At 43.6% G+C, this 20,123-nt stretch overlaps 1 protein-coding gene across 1 annotated transcript in view; it reads right to left on the bottom strand.

The window, feature by feature from the left end:
• LOC141100062 (neuropeptide Y receptor type 4-2-like) overlaps positions 1–19,878 on the bottom strand; it is a 41,936-nt gene extending 22,058 nt beyond the window's left edge. Inside the window, exon 1 of the mRNA XM_073588256.1 lies at positions 19,821–19,878. The gene's annotated coding sequence lies outside the window, so the exon portion shown is untranslated. The remainder of the gene's footprint in view (positions 1–19,820) is intronic.
• Positions 19,879–20,123: the final 245 nt, after the last annotated feature.

Raw genomic sequence — 20,123 nt, 5'->3', positions numbered from 1 at the left:
TCATGTTAAAGACTGCATTGTCCATGCGCTCAAGCAGTCAGTGAGCGGAAAGGTGCACCTCACAACTGATGCATGGTCCAGTCGGCATGGCCAGGGCCGTTACGTGTCCATCACTGCGCACTGGGTTAATGTGGTGGATGCAGGGTCCACAGGGGACAGCGGTGGTGGGACAGTGCTGCCTAGTCCACGGTATAGGAAACAGTTGGCTGTAGGCATTCGACTCTCCTCCTCCTCCTCCTCCAGAAGCGAAAGCTCGTCCACAGAGCGCAGTCGTACGAGCACTCCATCTGCAGCTGCCACTGTTGCACACGATGTGTCCCCCTATCGAGCAGCTAGTGGAAAGCGTCAGCAGGCTGTGTTGCAGATGATGTGTTTGGGCGACAGACACACCGCCGAGGTGCTGGCCGAGTACTTGAAGCGACAAACTGAGTCATGGCTGGGCAGTGTACATATTGAGGCAGGCAAGGTAGTTAGTGATAACGGCCGTAATTTTGTGGCAGCCATAGCCCTTTCAAAACTCAGCCACATACCTTGCTTGGCTCACACCTTGAACCTGGTGGTGCAGTGCTTCCTCAAAAATTATCCGGAGTTAACAGCCCTGCTCCAGAAGGTGCGAAGACTGTGCGCGCACATCCGCCGGTCGCCTGTACACTCCGTTCGTATGCAGAAGCTGCAGCGATTGCTCCACCTTCCCAACCACCGCCTCATTATCGACATTGCAACAAGGTGGAACTCCACCCTGCACATGGTGGAGCGGCTGTGCGAGCAGAGGCAGGCCATAATGCATTTGTGGGAGGATACACGGCCAGGCACTTTGAGAGCAGACATGGAGTTGACAGGTGTGCAGTGGTCGAAGCTGAAAGACCTTTGTAAAGTCCTTCAGTGTTTTGAGGAATGCACACGGCTGGTAAGCGCAGACGACGCCATCCTAAGCATGAGCATCCCACTTATGCGTCTGCTCATGCAAACTTTGACGCACCTTAAGGAGCAGGCGTCTGCAGCCAATGTTGATGAGGAGGAAGAGGAGGAGGGAATCCTTGATGACATTCAGCCATTGTCTGCTCAGGGACCTCTCCTGGACGAGGTGGAGGAAGAAGAGGAGGAGGAGGAGGATGATGGGGATGATTACTTAGGGGAGGAGGATGCATCTCGTGGGGCAAGTGAAAATGTTGGCGTGGCAAGGTCTGGTACAGGGTTTGTGCGTGACTGGAGGGATGTGGATTTGCCAGAAAGTGCTCCTCCACCCAGCACTCGCAGTGCATCATTGACACCGGGAACATTGGCCCACATGTCAGATTATGCCTTGCGGATCCTAAAAAGGGACCCCCGCATTGCCAAAATGATGAACGATGACGACTACTGGTTGGCCAGCATCCTGGATCCACGCTATAAAGGCAAATTACAAAACATCATGCCACAGGAGAACATTGACCTAATATTGGCTAATAAACAAGCAACTCTGGTAAATCGGTTGCTTGAGGCATTCCCAGCACACAGCAGCGGTGATGGTTCTCACACGAGCCGTACGGGCCGGGGGCAGCTTGGCAGAGGTGTTCGTAGTGCACACAGCAGAAGTGGCGTTGGAGACAGGGGTTTCATGACAATGTTGTGGACTGATTTTTCAAATACCGCTCACACAACTGGTAATACTGCATCGATGGAAAGTGACAGGAGACAGCAGTTGTCAACTATGGTTACAAACTACTTTTCCTCCCATATCGATGTTCTCCCACACAGGTCATTCCCCTTTGACTATTGGGCCGCTAAACTGGACACCTGGCCTGAATTGGCCCAATATGCCTTACAGGAGCTCGCTTGCCCAGCTGCAAGTGTGCTATCGGAAAGAGTCTTCAGTGCAGCTGGATCAATCCTGACAGAAAAAAGGACCCGTCTGTCAACCTAAAATGTGGATGATCTAACCTTCATTAAAATGAACCACGCATGGGTTTCCAAGGATTTTGTCCCACCTTCCCCTGATGACACATAAGGTGACAGAAAAATGGCTTGCTTTGGTCCACCTCTTCCTGGTACTTCACCTATTTCATCAGCTGAATGTCCAACATCAACATATGCCACTTTCTAAAACTCCCTAACTGTGCTGCCTCCCCCCCCATGGCCGGGGTCACCACCTACCGCACGACACCGTGCGAGTGCCGTTGCCCTGGACAGGTGGGTAGGCCGACTCTTGGGCGCGGGCACTGGCACAGGGTCCCTCATAGTGCAATCAAGTGTCTCTGACGGTGGTGGTGCACACCCGCCGTCAGACACACCGCTGTACTATGAGGGGCCCAGTGCCAGTACCGACGCCCACGAGTGGGCCCCCCTTGCTTGGGCAGGGCCCCAGCATTTGCAATCTTTACCTCTCCCTGCTCCTCCGCTGTGTAATCTGGGCCGTCAAATCCATACTGTGCCTGACACCGTCTGAGCCTGCCTCCTGAGACATATATTTTGAATGTGTACGCTATCCATACATGTTATCCAGGGATACGGTACCCTTTCTAACCTTTGTGCAATCACGTGCAATCCATACTGGACCTAACACCGTCTGAGCCTGCCTCATGCTGTATAGACATATATTTTGAATGTGTACGCTATCCATACATGTTATCCAGGGATACGGTACCCTTTCTAACCTTTGTGCAATCACGTGCAATCCATACTGGGCCTAACACCGTCTGAGCCTGCCTCCTGAGACATATATTTTGAATGTGTACGCTATCCATACATGTTATCCGGGGATACGGTACCCTTTCTAACCTTTGTGCAATCACGTGCAATCCATACTGGGCCTAACACCGTCTGAGCCTGCCTCCTGAGACATATATTTTGAATGTGTACGCTATCCATACATGTTATCCAGGGATACGGTACCCTTTCTCACCTTTGTGCAATCACGTGTAATCCATACTGGGCGTGAGAACGGCTGGCGAGCTGTTAAGCAAGCTACAGCACCTGTCCAGACAAGTACAGGGATTCCCTAGCGAGGAGACTTATTTGATTGTTTTCAATGTTGGGACAGCAATTTTTGGGGAGCACTATACTCTGGAGAATGATAGATGGGGCCCACCATACACTGGAACATTCCAAAGGTGGACATCAGACACTGGAGCAGCATTTACAGGGCCCATTATACACTAGAGCATTAGAAATGGGGCCCATTATGTTTGGAGCATTATTTGGGCCCATAAGACAGTGGAGCTTCATCCATGGGGACCAACATATACTGTAGCATTATGTGGAGCTCATCATATACTGTTTCAAACATTATATGAGACCAATGATTCTGTATGGAGAAATAGATGGGCCTCGTCATGAGATGTAAAAAGTGAGGTATTTTTCATTGTACTATACCGCTATTTCTCTGCCGTATCGGAGCATGATGAGTTGTGGTATGTGTTAAAGGGGCGCTCTTTCGCCCAGGGCACATGAAAACCTGCAGCCAGCCCTCCCCCCCCACAACTTTAGCCAAATAACCCCCATTTTTCAGTGCGTAACTTGTATTATGAAGTTAATTAAGGTTGACAAGCTTATGAAAGAAGAATTGATGCTTTTGGCATTCAAATGGGCACTGTAGGTGTGTTTCCTGTCCTCCTCTCACTGCCGACTTTTATTCCCCATTGACTTACATTGGGTTTCGTGTTTCGGGACGACCCCAACTTTTCCCTATAATCGGACGATCTTGCTCGACCCGACTTTTGGAAAAGTCGGGTTTCACGAAACGAAATGCGACCCTAAAAAACCAAAAGTCGCTCAACTCTAGTTATAACCTCATAAAGTAACACTGGTCAGAATTGTAAAAACAGGTTTGGAGGTGAAGGGGTTAAACCTTGGGCCCCTTCGTGGCTGTACCAATTATATGTCTACTCTTGGACCTGGGAGACCTTCATACATTGCTAAATAATTATAGGATCAAAAGCACTTGTAAGAACGTTGTACAAAGCCTATGTGTTCATGGGACACTACTGGACACAGTCCATTTAACAGCACATTACACAATGTACACCAAAAATAGGCCATGCAATACAACCGTACATAGACAACATACCTGATATAAGCCACATAATTCTGCGGTAATGTTTGTTCCCAAGGGGCAAATATGCAGTGAATTTACTGTTGCATGTTGAAAATGTGCAACATATTACCGAACTAGTGTTTTTTACTGAACTCTCGCCCACACACTGCAGAGAAAGCCTGTAATTTGAATGTCGCTGTGGTTTTGAAATCCATAGCATTTCAATTTATTAATGAAACTGTTAATTTCTCCCTTTGCAATACAAAGCTCTGCACCTTTTCGGCTCTAAATTTTGTGACTGATGTGATATGTGGGAACATAACCTTAGGCTACGTTCCCACTGTAAAGGAGTTGGACATTCTGCCCACGTTTCCCTCTTGAAGAAACAATTATATTGTAATGCTATGTGATGTAATGAGAACTGTTATGTTTAATGTGATAGGTGTTAATGATGTATAGTGTCAATTGTGATGAGGGTTAAAGGTGATAGTAATATGGATGGTGTGTGTAGTTTAACCATAGTGAAAGTGAGAGTTAATGTTTGTGAATAGCCCAGATTGGGAAAGGCTAAGTTGAAGGGAAAGTGGCAATTTCTTTTTAGAATGTCAGATAGGGCCTGGAGTGCAAAAGTGTAAGGACCTGAGGTCCAATGTGAGCAGTGTCGTGTGTCATGTCGGGTGTCGTGTCTCTATTTTCAAATGGTAGTCTCCGTCATTGAACTATCCAACATCTAGTCCTGGCAAGCCACATCAGCTACATGCGGCCTCCATGGGCATAGCGCTCTCACATCACCAGTCCACACACCCAGCCAGGACCCCCACTTCAATTTAATTTGCTGGGGTGTAAGAGATGAGTACCTCACCCACAGCAACCACTCTGAGCCACGCTACACGGCGATGAGTTTTTGATACGTTGTTGTTTGAAAAAATGCAAGTAAACTACTGGATATTACCTAATTGGTGCAGAAGTGCTGTAGAAAATCTGCAACATTAAAAACTCACCAAACACTCATTGTCGGAACACAAACATTACAGTGAGCAAAACAGAAAACATGTAATAATGTCAGAGGACAGTGGGGGTGCCCAGTAGAGTTAAAGAGAACCTGTCAGCAGGATTATGCTAAGTAACCTACAGGCAGTGTCAAGTCGGCGCCTTTATACTGAATAAAATGATACCTTGGTTGATGAAATCTGTCTTGTGCTTGTTTACTCTTTATTTTCAGTTTTCAGTTAATGATATGCCCGTGCTCCGAGGCGGCCTGTGGGGGGTCTTCATGTGGTGCTCTGATTAGCTATTCATAATGAAGACTGCTGATGGGTCACTGATGCCTCAGTGACTTGCCCCCTAGTTTACATAATGAATATATTCACATACTGGGAAAAAAAACCTTCTGCAGGCAGGCGTTGCAGCATGACAGCATCTATAATGTGTATATAACTCATTTCTTTGATGTTATCCTTAAATTCCTAAAAAAAAAAAGAATCAGTTTGAAAATGGTGCCGGACGCGCCTCTAGCTTCTATCTAGAGAAAAAAGTGTCCTCCTCCAAGATGGCGCCGCCAATGCCTGCGCAGTAGCAGCTATCACTGGGTTGTATACACATTATCTGTGGATCATGCTGCAGTGCAGGTGCCACCGCTGGCGCCTGCCTGCAGAAAGGGATTTTTTTCCAAGATATATAAATATATCTATATATATAAAGCTGAGTGTATGTATGTGTGTGCCCACTCCACATAGCCCCACCCACTCCGCATAGCCACAGGGAAAGAGCCCCTGGTCCAGGGACACCCGACAACAGTTGTGACACACAGCTCTGCTGCAGGGACCCTCTGATCCCATGTATACAGGGTTACTATACTTCCCCCACTGATGTGGTATAAGACCCTGCTCTGTGACATGAGCTGACACTTCTACTCCAGCACCAGCACAGCAATGCGTCTGACTCCTCCTCCCAAGCACGTGATTGGTCACATGGTCGTGAAATCATCACAGGTCCTTTAGCTGCACAGGATCTCGCATCTACCTAGAGTTCAGGCAAGGAAGAGAGGGAAAAAGTAGCAGCAGGTGATGCGGGGTGGTGCCATCCTCTCCAGCAGCAGTGACGACCCTTCTCCGGAGTTTTACTCTCTCTGTGCTGCTCGCCGTCGCCAATGTGCTGATAGGGACATAAAGCCCAGAAACTCTCCAGACCAGGGATTGGATCTGTGCACCAGCTGCTGGCCTGGTAGGAAGGAAGAAAGAAGAAACCCACCACACACAGGCGGAGTCCCCGCTGTCAGTCTGCTCTGGAGAAGAGCAGCGACATGAACTCCAACATCATGTATGCCAACAGGAAGAGGTGCAAACCCGTGCAGAAGGCGTAAGTCACATCTGTGCCCGCTACAGGACCCCACAGGCCTAATAGTGGTTAACGGGAACGACCTGAAAGCGGTGGAGGGCCACTGCTGGCATAGATGGAACGGTACAGTGCTGGCATGGAGGGGACAGCACTGTCTGCCCAGTAACACTGCCTGCCACTGTGTGTATATAAAAGCTGTGTTGCTGAAAAATGCTGTGTATAATGGAGGAGCATGAGGTGCAGGAGGAATAAGGCCCCTTAACTGCTGCTGTTATTTGTTATAACTAACCACAGTTAGTTACTATGCCCGGGCAACACCGGGCTCTTCAACTAGTATATATATATATGTAGGGGATTGGGATAGAACATCCCTTTATTGCCTCCTACCCTTTAAGAGCTTTAATGTAAATATACTGTTATGCTTCGATACTCCTCCACAGCTGTGTATTACCGACTGTCTTATTGGTATTGCCACATTATGTGTTACCATGATGTATTATATTATGTTGTATGCCATGGTATGCCTCTGTATTTCTGTATAGATTGGGGAAAGTTGGTGCAACCTTTGGGAACATTAGAGGATGGCACTTGTAGTGTATAGTACACATAGACTGGGTAAGTGTAGCTTTGCAAAGGGCCCCTAGATCGGGTACACTAGTGGGCTTTGTTAGGTATAGCTGTAGGAAGTTTCTAGATGGTTTAGTAAGAGCACACACATACTGTAGTTAATTGTAAGGAGGAGCTGCTGTGGTTTAAGCAAGAGTAGGTTGTAGGAATGAGTGAGAAGGGTGAGCATGCCCGACATGTCCACAAGGGCTCTAAGCCCAGGACAACATAGCAGCTACGCAACGTTGTTTAAGTGAAGAAGCACGGGCACAGTCAGACGGGTGCTGGATAAGACCGGAGCACCCGGGGAAGTTACAGTTCACGTCAGCAGAAGGAACAGAGAAGGAAGCGTGGTCCAAAAGTTGTGCAGGGCACAGAATGTTCATGATGTGGCAGATCGTCAATATGGCTGAAGCTAGCAAGTCTGGGGTGAAACGGATGAGCGGGATCCCCTATGTACTGAGGTCCTACAGGATTGATGCTGCGGTGCCGCCAAGGGTGCTACTACCCCGTAATGTGTGTGAGGGCAAAGAAAGTAAGAAAGGGAAGGTGCAGGAGGAATGCTGTGTGGACTGTGATGTAACTGATGTGTTCGGGACCGTTGAAGAAGAAAGTAAAACCACTGGTCTCGATGTTTGCTTCTCTATTTCTTGAGTAGTCATATTTGGATAAAATCCATGTCAAATAGTTCTTATGTTCACATGGCAGAATTTTCTTATAAAACCGCATAAAATTAGTTATATTCAAGAGGTCGAATATGTGTGGGGCTTCCTGCTGCATTATCCATTCCCAAACTGTGTCAATAAATGACTTGTCTTGGTGTTCACATGGAAGAATTTTGGCTCAAATTTTGGCAAGTAAAATTTGCCCATGAAATACCTCTCTTTTTTTCCACTGAAAAATTCACATGTGAGAGGTCAATTTGTCTACAAAGATTTGAGATTTACATTCCATAAAAGTAAAACAGCGACATCTCACTTATTAAATCAGCTTCTATGTGGAAACCTCAGTTGTCAGCAATATACTTGTTTTGCATTACTGAACGGGGCAAATGTAACTTTTGGATCTGTGGCAGTTCTATCTGTAAATCTGCTGCAGAAAATCGAGGATCGGCCTCAGATTTCTGCAGATTCCATAATAATAACCTGATACAAAAATTACTTTGCAGAATACATGCTTGAATCCATGTGAGCATACCTATAGTCTCCACCTGTACCCACGGATGTCATGGATTCCAATGATACAACATTTTTGAGCCGTGTATCTAATCCTATCCTGTGTGATACTGATTGCTGAGCCGTGTGTCTAATCCTCTCCTGTGTGATACTGACTGCTGAGCTGTGCATCTAATCCTATCATGTGTGATACTGACTGCTGAGCCGTGTATCTAATCCTATCCTGTGTGATACTAACTGCTGAGCCGTGTATCTAACCGTGTGATACTGACTGCTGAGCTGTGTACCTAATCCTATCATGTGTGTTACTGACTGCTCAGCCATGTATCTATTCCTATCCTGTGTGATACTGACTGCTGAGCTATGTATCTAATCCTATCCTGTGTGATATTGACTGCTGAGCCGTGTATCTATTCCTATCCTGTGTGAGACTGACTGCTGAGCCGTGTATCTAATCCTATCCTGTGTGATACTGACTGCTGAGCCGTGTATCTAATCCTCTCTGTGATACTGATTGCTGAGCCGTGTGTCTAATCCTCTCCTGTGTGATACTGACTGCTGAGCTGTGTATCTAATCCTATCCTGTGTGATACTGACTGCTGAGCCGTGTATTTAATCCTATCCTGTGTGATACTAACTGCTGAGCCGTGTATCTAACCGTGTGATACTGACTGCTGAGCTGTGTACCTAATCCTATCATGTGTGTTACTGACTGCTCAGCCATGTATCTATTCCTCTCCTGTGTGATACTGACTGCTGAGCTATGTATCTAATCCTATCCTGTGTGATACTGACTGCTGAGCCGTGTATCTATTCCTATCCTGTGTGATACTGACTGCTGAGCCGTGTACCTAATCCTATCCTGTGTGATACTGTCTGCTGAGCTGTGTATCTATTCCTCTCCTGTGTGATACTGACTGCTGAGCTGTGTATCTAATCCTCTCCTGTGTGATATTGACTGCTGAGCCGTGTATCTAATCCTATCCTGTGTGATACTGACTCCTGAGCCGTGCATCTATTCCTATCTTGTGTGATACTGACTGCTCAGCCATGTATCTATTCCTATCCTGTGTGATACTGACTGCTGAGCCGTGTATCTAATCCTATCCTGTGTGATACTGACTGCTGAGCCGTGTATCTAATCCTATCCTGTGTGATACTGAATGCTGAGCCGTGTATCTAATCCTATCCTGTGTGATACTGACTGCTGAGCCGTGTATCTATTACTATCCTGTGTGATACTGTCTGCTCAGCTGTGTATCTAATCCTATCCTGTGTGATACTTACTGTTGAGCCGTGTACCTAATCCTATCCTGTGTGAAGCTGACTGCTGAGCCGTGTACCTAATCCTATCCTGTGTGATACTGTCTGCTGAGCTGTGTATCTAATCCTCTCCTGTGTGATACTGACTGCTGAGCTGTGTATCTAATCCTATTCTGTGTGATACTGACTGCTGAGCTGCGTATCTAATCCTCTCCTGTGTGATACTGACTGCTGAGCCATGTGTCTAATCCTCTCCTGTATGATACTGACTGCTGAGCCATGTGTCTAATCCTCTCCTGTGTGATACTGACTGCTGAGCTGTGTATCTAATCCTATCCTGTGTGATACTGACTGCTGAGCTGTGTATCTAATCCTATCCTGTGTGATACTGACTGCTGAGCTGTGTATCTAATCCTCTCCTGTGTGATACTGACTGCTGAGCTGTGTATCTAATCCTATCCTGTGTGATACTGACTGTTGAGCCGTGTACCTAATCCTATCCTGTGTGATACTGTATGCTGAGCCGTGTATCTAATCCTCTCCTGTGTGATACTGACTGCTGAGCTGTGTATCTAATCCTATCCTGTGTGATACTGACTGTTGAGCCGTGTATCTAATCCTATCCTGTGATACTGAATGCTGAGCCGTGTATCTAATCCTATCCTGTGTGATACTGATTGCTGAGCCGTGTATCTATTCCTATCCTGTGTGATACTGTCTGCTCAGCTGTGTATCTAATCCTATCCTGTGTGATACTGACTGCTGAGCCGTGTATCTATTCCTATCCTGTGTGATACTGTCTACTCAGCTGTGTATCTAATCCTATCCTGTGTGATACTGACTGTTGAGCCGTGTACCTAATCCTATCCTGTGTGATACTGTCTGCTGAGCTGTGTATCTAATCCTCTCCTGTGTGATACTGACTGCTGAGCTGTGTATCTAATCCTATCCTGTGTGATACTGACTGCTGAGCTGCATATCTAATCTTATCCTGTTTGATACTGACTGCTGAGCCATGTGTCTAATCCTCTACTGTGTGATACTGACTGCTGAGCCATGTGTCTATTCCTCTCCTGTGTGATACTGACTGCTGAGCTGTGTATCTAATCTTATTCTGTGTGATACTGTCTGCTGAGCTGTGTATCTAATCCTATCCTGTGTGATACTGACTGCTGAGCTGTGTATCTAATCCTATCCTGTGTGATACTGACTGCTGAGCCGTGTATCTAATCCTATCCTGTGTGATACTGACTGCTAAGCTGTGTATCTAATCCTATCCTGTGTGATACTGACTGCTGAGCTGCGTATCTAATCCTATCCTGTGCGATACTGACTGCTGAGCCATGTGTCTAATCCTCTCCTGTGTGATACTGACTGCTGAACCACGTATATAATCCTATCCTGTGTGATACTGACTGCTGAGCTGTGTATCTAATCCTATTCTGTGTGATACTGACTGCTCAGCCGTGTATCTATTCCTATCCTGTGTGATACTGACTGCTGAGCTGTGTATATAATCCTCTCCTGTGTGATACTGTCTGCTGAGCTATGTATCTAATCTTCTCCTGTGTGATACTGACTGCTGAGCCGTGTATATAATCCTGTCCTGTGTGATACTGACTGCTGAGCTGTGTATCTAATCCTCTCCTGTGTGATACTGTCTGCTGAGCTATGTATCTAATCTTCTCCTGTGTGATACTGACTGCTCAGCCGTGTATCTAATCCTATCCTGTGTGATACTGACTGCTGAGCCGTGTATCTATTCCTATCCTGTGTGATACTGACTGCTGAGCCGTGTATCTAATCCTATCCTGTGTGATACTGACTGCTGAGCCGTGTATCTAATCCTATCCTGTGTGATACTGGGCTCCCCCTGCAGTCTGTGTCAGAGGATGGTCTGTGTTGGCACGCTAATAAATTGTGTTATTTCCAGCTGTACAGAAGGACGATAACACCATAGAAATGATAAGAATAATAGGCCTCAGTTACCACAACTGTCTACAAAGAAAACTGTTGCTGATAGCAACCAATCACAGCTCATTTTTCATCTTTTAAACAGCTCTGGGACAGCGTGGTGAGTTTTGAGTGGCGACTTTTGTGTTTCGCCTTTTATGTGGCGAGGTTGGTGTATGTGTGGTGAAATGTGTGCTGAGGGTGGTATATGTGTTGAAGCACGTGGTAGTGTGTTGCATTTTGTGTGTGTTAATATCCCCGTGTGTGGTGGCCCCAAAAAAAAAAAAGTCCCTAGTCTCACTTTATGCCATTGCTGCGTGGGAAATTCCCACACAGCAATGGCATAAAGTGAGACTAGGGACTTTTTTTTTTTTAAGTGGCGGAGGAATACAGTGCGGAAGGATACCTACCTTCCGTCATTGGATTCCTGCAGCCCGTAGAGAACAGCAGCATCAGCTGATGCTGCCGTTCTCTACCCAAGATCGTCGTGGGACACACTCGTGGACGGCTTCGGATCGTGGGTGAGTATTTTTGTGGTTTGTTATGTTAATATTTATTCCGTAAAAGACAATGGCTTCGGGGAACAATGTGACAAGTATTGGTAAGTATGTTACTCTATGTTATATGTTCTGTATGTCTATGTATGTATTGTATGAATGTATTGTATGTAGTATGTATGTAGTATATATGTGGTATGTATGTAGCATGTAGTATGTATGTAGTATGTATGTAGCATGCATGTAGCATGCAGTATGTATGTAGCATGCATGTAGTATATATGTAGTATGTATGTGGTATGTATGTAGCATGTAGTATGTATGTAGCATGCATGTAGTATGTATGTAGTATGTATGTGGCATGTATGTAGCATGTAGTATGTATGTAGCATGCATGTAGTATATATGTAGTATGTATGTAGCATGTAGTATGTATGTAGCATGCATGTAGTATGTATGTAGTATGTATGTAGCATGCATGTAGCATGCAGTATGTATGTAGCATGCATGTAGTATATATGTAGTATGTATGTGGTATGTATGTAGCATGTAGTATGTATGTAGCATGCATGTAGTATGTATGTAGTATGTATGTAGTATGTATGTGGTATGTATGTAGCATGTAGTATGTATGTAGCATGCATGTAGTATATATGTAGTATGTATGTAGCATGTAGTATGTATGTAGCATGCATGTAGTATGTATGTAGTATGTATGTGGTATGTATGTAGCATGTAGTATGTATGTAGCATGCATGTAGTATATATGTGTTATGTATGTAGCATGCATGTAGTATGTATGTAGTATGTATGTGGTATGTATGTAGCATGTAGCATGCATGTAGTATGTATGTAGTATATATGTGGTATGTATGTAGCATGTAGTATGTATGTAGCATGCAGTATGTATGTAGCATGCATGTAGTATATATGTAGTATGTATGTAGCATATATGTAGTATGTATGTAGCATGTAGTATGTATGTAGCATGCAGTATGTATGTAGCATGCATGTAGTATATATGTAGTATGTATGTAGCATATATGTAGTATGTTTGTAGCATGTAGTATATATGTAGTATGCATGTTTCATGCATGTAGCATATATGTAGTATGTATGTTGCATGTAGTATATATGTAGTATGCATGTTGCATGCATGTAGTATATATGTAGTATGTATGTTGCATGTAGTATATATGTAGTATGAATGTAGCATGTATGTAGTATGTAGTATGAATGTAGCATGTATGTAGTATGCATGTTGTATGTATGTAGCATGTATGTAGCATGTATTTTTTTTTTTTATTTTTTTTTACATTCAACACATTAGCCGGATGATGGGACTACTACTGTCCCATCATTGGCTAATGTGTCAATCACTGTCATGGTAGCAGGCATCGCCCGATGGGACTTGTAGTCCCATCGGACGATGCCTGCACAGACCTCCGAAGCCTGCACAGACCACCGGCAGGCCGGCACAGCCCCCCGGCAGGCCGGCACAGCCCACCGGAGCCTGCACAGACCACCGGCAGGCCGGCACAGCCCCCCGGCAGGCCGGCACAGACCACCGGAGCCTGCACAGACCCCCTGGCAGGCCGGCACAGCCCCCCGAAAGGCCCGTACAGACTCCAGAGAGGCTGTACAAGGCAAAAACAGGGTTTTTCTTATTCCGATACCGGAAGTCCCATAGACTTGAATGGGACTTCCGGTATCGGAATCGGCGATACCGATACTTTTTTTTAAGATCGGCCGATCCATTCCGATCCGATACTTTGAAGTATCGGACGGTATCGCTCAACTCTAGTGAGCACCCATAGCGTGGGAGGGAAGGTGCTCACCGGCTTGTGTATTAGTCGACCTGTGGTGATCATCACATGGCCCTGGTTAAATACCTGGACATGAGAGACAGTCTGGGTGGTGCATTGGGAGAGGAAGGACTTCCATGTGGCTCCAGGAGGAGGGGGAGGACATTGTTTCTTTTGTTTTCTGTTAAGCCAGGCAGGCTCTGCTTTTGTTTTGCCTGAACCCTGTCTTGGTGTATGCGGACTTTAATAAACCAGCATATGTTTCACTACCAAAGCGTTCATGTGTCTACCCGAGGAAGCACCTAACGTGTCAACCCCCCACAATAGGCTTCTATGTGGAACTTGAAAATATACATGTAAAAAAACAAGTTTTTGCATTTTTAACCACAGAATGAAAGCTTTTCTAAAGTGTTAAAAATGGTGATTCACCTCTGGCCAAAAACATATCAAATAAGATAGAAAATACATTAAAAGAAAAGCAGCAAACACAATATGATCAGAGGAGATTTTTTAAGTGTTGCATGGTGCAGAGAAAGTGGTAAAAAGGCACTAAAAAATGGAGCAGTTACGCTACATGCAAAGACGGCCAGAGTATTACATCATTTTTAATACATTTTTTATGGGCTTAGTAGAATTTTTTTATATATGGAGTATTATATGGGGCCCATTCTGTATGGAGAATTTTCTGGGGCCCATTCTGTATGTAGCATTATATGAGTCCCATTCTGGATGGAGCAATATAAGGAGCCATTATTCCGTATGGAGCAATATATAGGGGCATTATTCTGTATGGAGCAATATATGGGGCATATTATTCTGTATGGAGCAATATATGAGGCCATTATTCTATATGGGGCCCATTCTGTGTGGAGCATTATATGGGGCCCATTCTGTATGGAGCATAATATGGGGCACATTCTATATGGAGCATTATATGAGGCCCATTCTATATGAAGCATTATATAGGGTCCATTCTGCATGGAGCATAATATGGGGCACATTCTGTATGTAGGATTATATGATGCCCATTCTGTATGAAGCATTATATGGGGTCCATTCTGTATAGTGTATTATATATGAGGCATTGGGGTCCATTATACTGTATGGACCATTATATGGGGCCCATTATTCTATCTGGAGCATTATATGGGGCCCACTATTCTGTATGAAACATTACATGGGGCTCATTATAATGTATGGAGCATTATATGGGGCCCAATATACCAATATACTTTATGTAGCAATACATGGGGCTCAATATGCTGTATTGAGCAATATATGTGGCCCATTATACTGTATAGTGGAAAGTATGGGGCCAATTTTTCTGTATGGAACATTATATGGGGCTCATTATAATGTTTGGAGTAATATATGGGGTCCATTTTACTGTATGGAGCATTATATGAGGCCTAATATGCTGTATGGAGCATTATATGAGGCTCATTATACTGTATGGAGCACTATGTGGTTCCCATAATACTTTATGGAGGACTATATAGGATGAAATTGACTTTTGTAAAGGGTACAATGCTGAGGACAGTTTCTACTGGTGGGGCACATTTATCAATATCCCGTTTACATCTAATACTACAGGTACTGAAACCTGTGAACCCTCGATCACCTGAATCCCCTCTGCTGTATGACATTGTAGAATTTACAATAGAGGTCACTCATGTAATATAAGAAGTAAGTGAAATCTTTGGCATTGTACTATACCTATATTTCTCTGCTGTATCTGTGCATCATGAATCGTGGTATGTGTTAAAGGGGCCTACTGAGACTCTTTCGCCCGGGGCCCACGGAAACCTGAAGCTGGCCTGTGTGTCAGTCTGTGCATGTGTATGTGTTTATACATGGGTGTGTATGTATGTGTGTGTGTATATATGTGTTTATGAATGTGTGTATGTATGTATGTGTTTATATGTGTGTGTATCTATGTATATATAAGTGTATGTATGGTATATAAGTCTGTATATGTCTGTGTGTGTGTGAACATATTTGTTTTTGGTTAATGTATGCAACTGTAATTGTAAAGAATAGGAAAGTCAATCTGGCTATTCACAGGGTTATTCACCAAATAATCAAGTTATCTCTGATCCATAGAATCCAAGGACTGCCCCCCCTGAGATTCTGAGAACATGGGTCTACAGACTCATCCTGAATGGAGCAGAGTTGTGCTTGCTCGGCCTCTGCTCTCTTCATTATCTATAGAGCTGCTGAGCGAAGCGCTCGGCTATTTCTATCAGTTCATAGACAATGAATAGAGCAGAAGTCAAGCATGCACCCTTCCAAGTCATTCATGGCTGAGCTGAGTTCTGTTTTTATCATTGAGATTGAGGATAACTTGATGATATAGATTGAGTTGACTGGGATTGAGGATACCAGATGACATAGACACCAGAAGTAGAATTTTGCATAATATATACATGGTTGGGCCCTGCACAACTGAATCCTAACAGAGACATATATCTCAATCTCAGTAAAAAAGATATAAATTTATATATTTTTAGAGGTGTGGGAAGGCCTAGGTGGAACTATTGCTATGGTGCTCTGTGAACCTCTGTTTGCAGGGCGGTGATAGTGAGGGGAATCTGGCCTGTTGCTCAGAGCCCAAGGCCCCGGGGGTACCATGGCCAGATTGTCCTCTTCATAAGTGGCATGTCGGACAGGGAGAGGGGCCCAGACATATTTCTGCACATTTTCTTTGAACCAAAACATTGCTACATGTGCTAAGTCCAATTTTTCTTTACACTATTTATTGGATGTTGCCTCTTTTTCTTCTTTCATCTAGATATTATTTATACTAAAGTGGATACAGAGTCCATAAATAGACACAAAGATCGATAGATAGATGATAGATATAATAGATAGATGATCAATAGATAAATGATAGATAGATAATAGATAGATATGTGAAAGAGAGATAGATGATAGATAGATAATAGATAGATAAATAGATAGATAATAGATAGATAACGGATAGATAGATAGATAATAGCATTATAGATAGATAGAAAGATATATAGATACTAGATAGATGAATAGAGTTATAGATACAGTGGGTACGGAAAGTATTCAGACCCCTTTAAAGTTTTCACTCTTTGTTTCATTGCAGCCATTTGGTAAATTCAAAAAAGTTCATTTTTTTTCTCATTAATGTACACTTTGCACCCCATCTTGATAGAAAAAAACAGAAATGTAGAAATTTTTGCAAATTTATTAAAAAAGAAAAAAACAAAAAAAAAATATCACATGGTCATAAGTATTCAGACCCTTTGCTCAAACACTTATATTTAAGCGCTGTCCATTTCCTCGTGATCCTCCTTGAGGTGGTTCTACTCCTTCATTGGAGTCCAGCTGTTTTTACTTAAACTGATAGGACTTGATTTGTAAAGGCACACACCTGTCTATATAAGAACTCACAGCTCACAGTGCATGTCAGACCAAATGAGAATCATGAGGTCAAAGGAACTGGCCAAGGAGCTCAGAGACAGAATTGTGGCAAGGCACAAATCTGGCCAAGGTTACAAAATAATTTCTGCAGTACTCAGGATTCCTAAGAGCACAGTGGTCTCCATAATCCTTAAATGGAAGAAGTCTGGGACCACCAGAAGTCTTCCTAGACCTGGCCATCCAGCCAAACTGAGCAATCATGGGAGAAGAGCCTTGGTGAGAGAGGTAAAGAAGAACCCCAAAATCACTGTGGCTGAGCTCCACAGATCCAGTAGGGAGATGGGAGAAAGTTCCACAAAGTCAACTATCAACTGCAGCCCTCCACCAGTCAAGCCCTTATGGCAGAGTGGCCAGATGGAAGCCTCTCCTCAGTGCCAGACATATGAAAGCCCGCATAGAGTTTGCTAAATACACATGAAGGACTCCCAGACTATGAGAAATAAGATTCTCTGGTCTGCTGAGACGAATATAGAACCTTTTGATGATAATTCTAAGCAGTATGTGGGAGAAAACCAGGCACTGCTCATCACCTGCCCAATACAATCCCAACAGTGAAACATGGTGGTGGCACCATCATGCTATGGGAGTGTTTTTCAGCTGCAGGGACAGGATGACTGGTTGCCATTGAAGGAAACATGAATACGGCCAAGTACAGAGATATCCTGGATGAAAACCTCTTCCAGAGTGCTCTGGACCTCAGACTTGGCTGAAGGTTCACCTTCCAATAAGACAATAACCCTAAACACACAGCTAAAATAACAAAGGAGTGGCTTCAGAACAACTCTGTGATCATTCTTGACTGGTCCAGCCAGAGCCCTGACCTAAACCCAATTGAGCATCTCTGGAGAGACCAGAAAATGGCTGTCCACCAACGTTCACCATCCAACCTGACGGAATTGGAGAGGATCTGCAAGGAAGAATGGCAGAGGATCCCCAAATCCAGGTGTGAAAAACGTGTTGCATCATTCCCAAGAAGACTCATGGCTGTACTAGCTCAAAAGGGTGCTTCTACTCAATACTGAGCAAAGGGTCTGAATATTTATGACCATGTGATATTTCAGTTTTTCTTTTTTAATAAATTTGCAAAAATGTCTACATTTCTGTTTTTCTTTTTGTCAAGATGGGGTGCAGAGTGTACATTATTGAGAAAAAAATGAACTTTTTTGAATTTACCAAATGGCTGCAATGAAACAAAGAGTGAAAAATTTAAAGGGGTCTAAATACTTTCCGTACACATTGTAGATAATAGATTTATAGATATATATTTATAGTTAGATAGATAGATAGATATGTGATAGATAGATAGATAGATAGATAGATAGATAGATTGATGATAGATAGATAGATAGATAGATAGACAGAGGCTCGGACAGGCCCATAGGGTAACAGGGGAATCCCCCGGTAGGCCCCTGTGCAGATCTGGGCCCCAATCCCAATATATGGGGAGTACTTGGCATAATTCACTTTATTCACTCTGTACAGAAAAAAGCAGCATTCCATCATTCCTTAACCAAACTACCCAGTGTATTATTATATAGAGATATAGGTAAATTTGTGAACAAGTGTAGTGTAATATTTGCATGCAGCTGAAAAGTGGGCCCCCTAAAGTCAATATTACTGGTGGGCCCTTGGCACCCCAGTCCGACACTGGATAGATAGATAGATAGATAGATAGGTAGATAGATAGATAGATAGATAGATAGATAGAAACTGTAGATAATAGATTTATAGATAAATAGATAGATAGATAGATAGAAAGTAGATGATAGATAGATAGATAGATAGATATGGGATAGATAGATAGATAGATAGATAGATAGATATGGGATAGATAGATAGATAGATAGATAGATAGATAGATAGATAGATAGAAATGGGATAGATTGTCAATGGAAGTTAGCAACATTTAAGTGGTAAAAATAACATTTTTCATTCCTGTTCTGACAATTTGCATTAATTCCTGAAAAGCACCTGAAGGGTTAATAAAGTACATGACAGCAGTTCTGAATATGATGAGGGACGCTGTTTTTAGATTAGCATCTCTTTTGGGGTTTTTCCAATATATAGGTCCAGCAAAGACACATCAAAACTGAATAGATTCCTAAAAAAAAAGTATTGCAAATTTCTTGAAAAAAATTCAAACTACTACTACAATTTTTAACCTTATAACATCCTAGCAAAATAATTTTACAGATGGTGCTGATGTAAAGCAGCAATGTGTGAAATGTTAACTCTTTTGTGTAATATGACTATCTGGATTTAAGGGATAATCATTCAAAGTCAAATTTTTGATATTTTTATGAATGAACACAAAACATATTATCGACATAAATTTGCCAGTATCACAAAATATAATGTGTCTAGAAAAAACGATCTCAGAATCACTGGGATATGTAGAAACATTCCAGAGTTATTGCCTCATAGAGCGACACTGGTCAGATTTGAACAATTTGCCTGGTCACTAAGGGGTTAAAATAATTAAGCCCAACAATGATACAAGCATCAACAAGTATAAAGCAATTGAGTGTAGCATTGTGGGCACATCTAGATTACATTTCCATGTCACCTTTCGTATAGCTATATAAGGTTTTTCGTCACTTCTTATTGTTACAGGTGTTTCTGAAACTTCCATACTGCCCACCGGCGCTGCGCCCCTTCTTGTCCTATGTGCCCTTTGGTTGTTGCTTACTAGTGGATGTCATGTTCTGGGAATCCTTACCTTACAGAAGAATACCCCTCAGTAGTGGAGATCTGGAGAGGGCTGTGTGCTAACTCTTTGCTTGTGTGTTTGTTTATAGAGTCCAAGTGGGCGTAGAGCTCGATTGTCCTACCACCCTCATTCCCTTCTCCATGGTCCCACAGCTCTCTCTGTTGGTGGAGAGCCATACTGTATCATATTATTGGTCTGTACAAGCATTTGAGGGTGAATCTGACCTTGCTGCAGAACTAGATGTTCTATGTGTGTGTGGCAGGCTGTACCTTTCCCGGCTTTCCTAGCAGGTGCGCTGACAGTATTGATCCA

This window comes from Dendrobates tinctorius, unplaced genomic scaffold (genome assembly GCF_039654945.1).
Source record: "Dendrobates tinctorius isolate UK_male_01 unplaced genomic scaffold, ASM3965494v1 ptg000103l, whole genome shotgun sequence".
In the NCBI taxonomy this organism is placed as follows: Eukaryota; Metazoa; Chordata; class Amphibia; order Anura; family Dendrobatidae; genus Dendrobates; species Dendrobates tinctorius.
The sequence above is the reverse complement of the archived record's forward strand: the minus strand, read 5'-3'. Positions and strand labels throughout refer to the sequence as shown.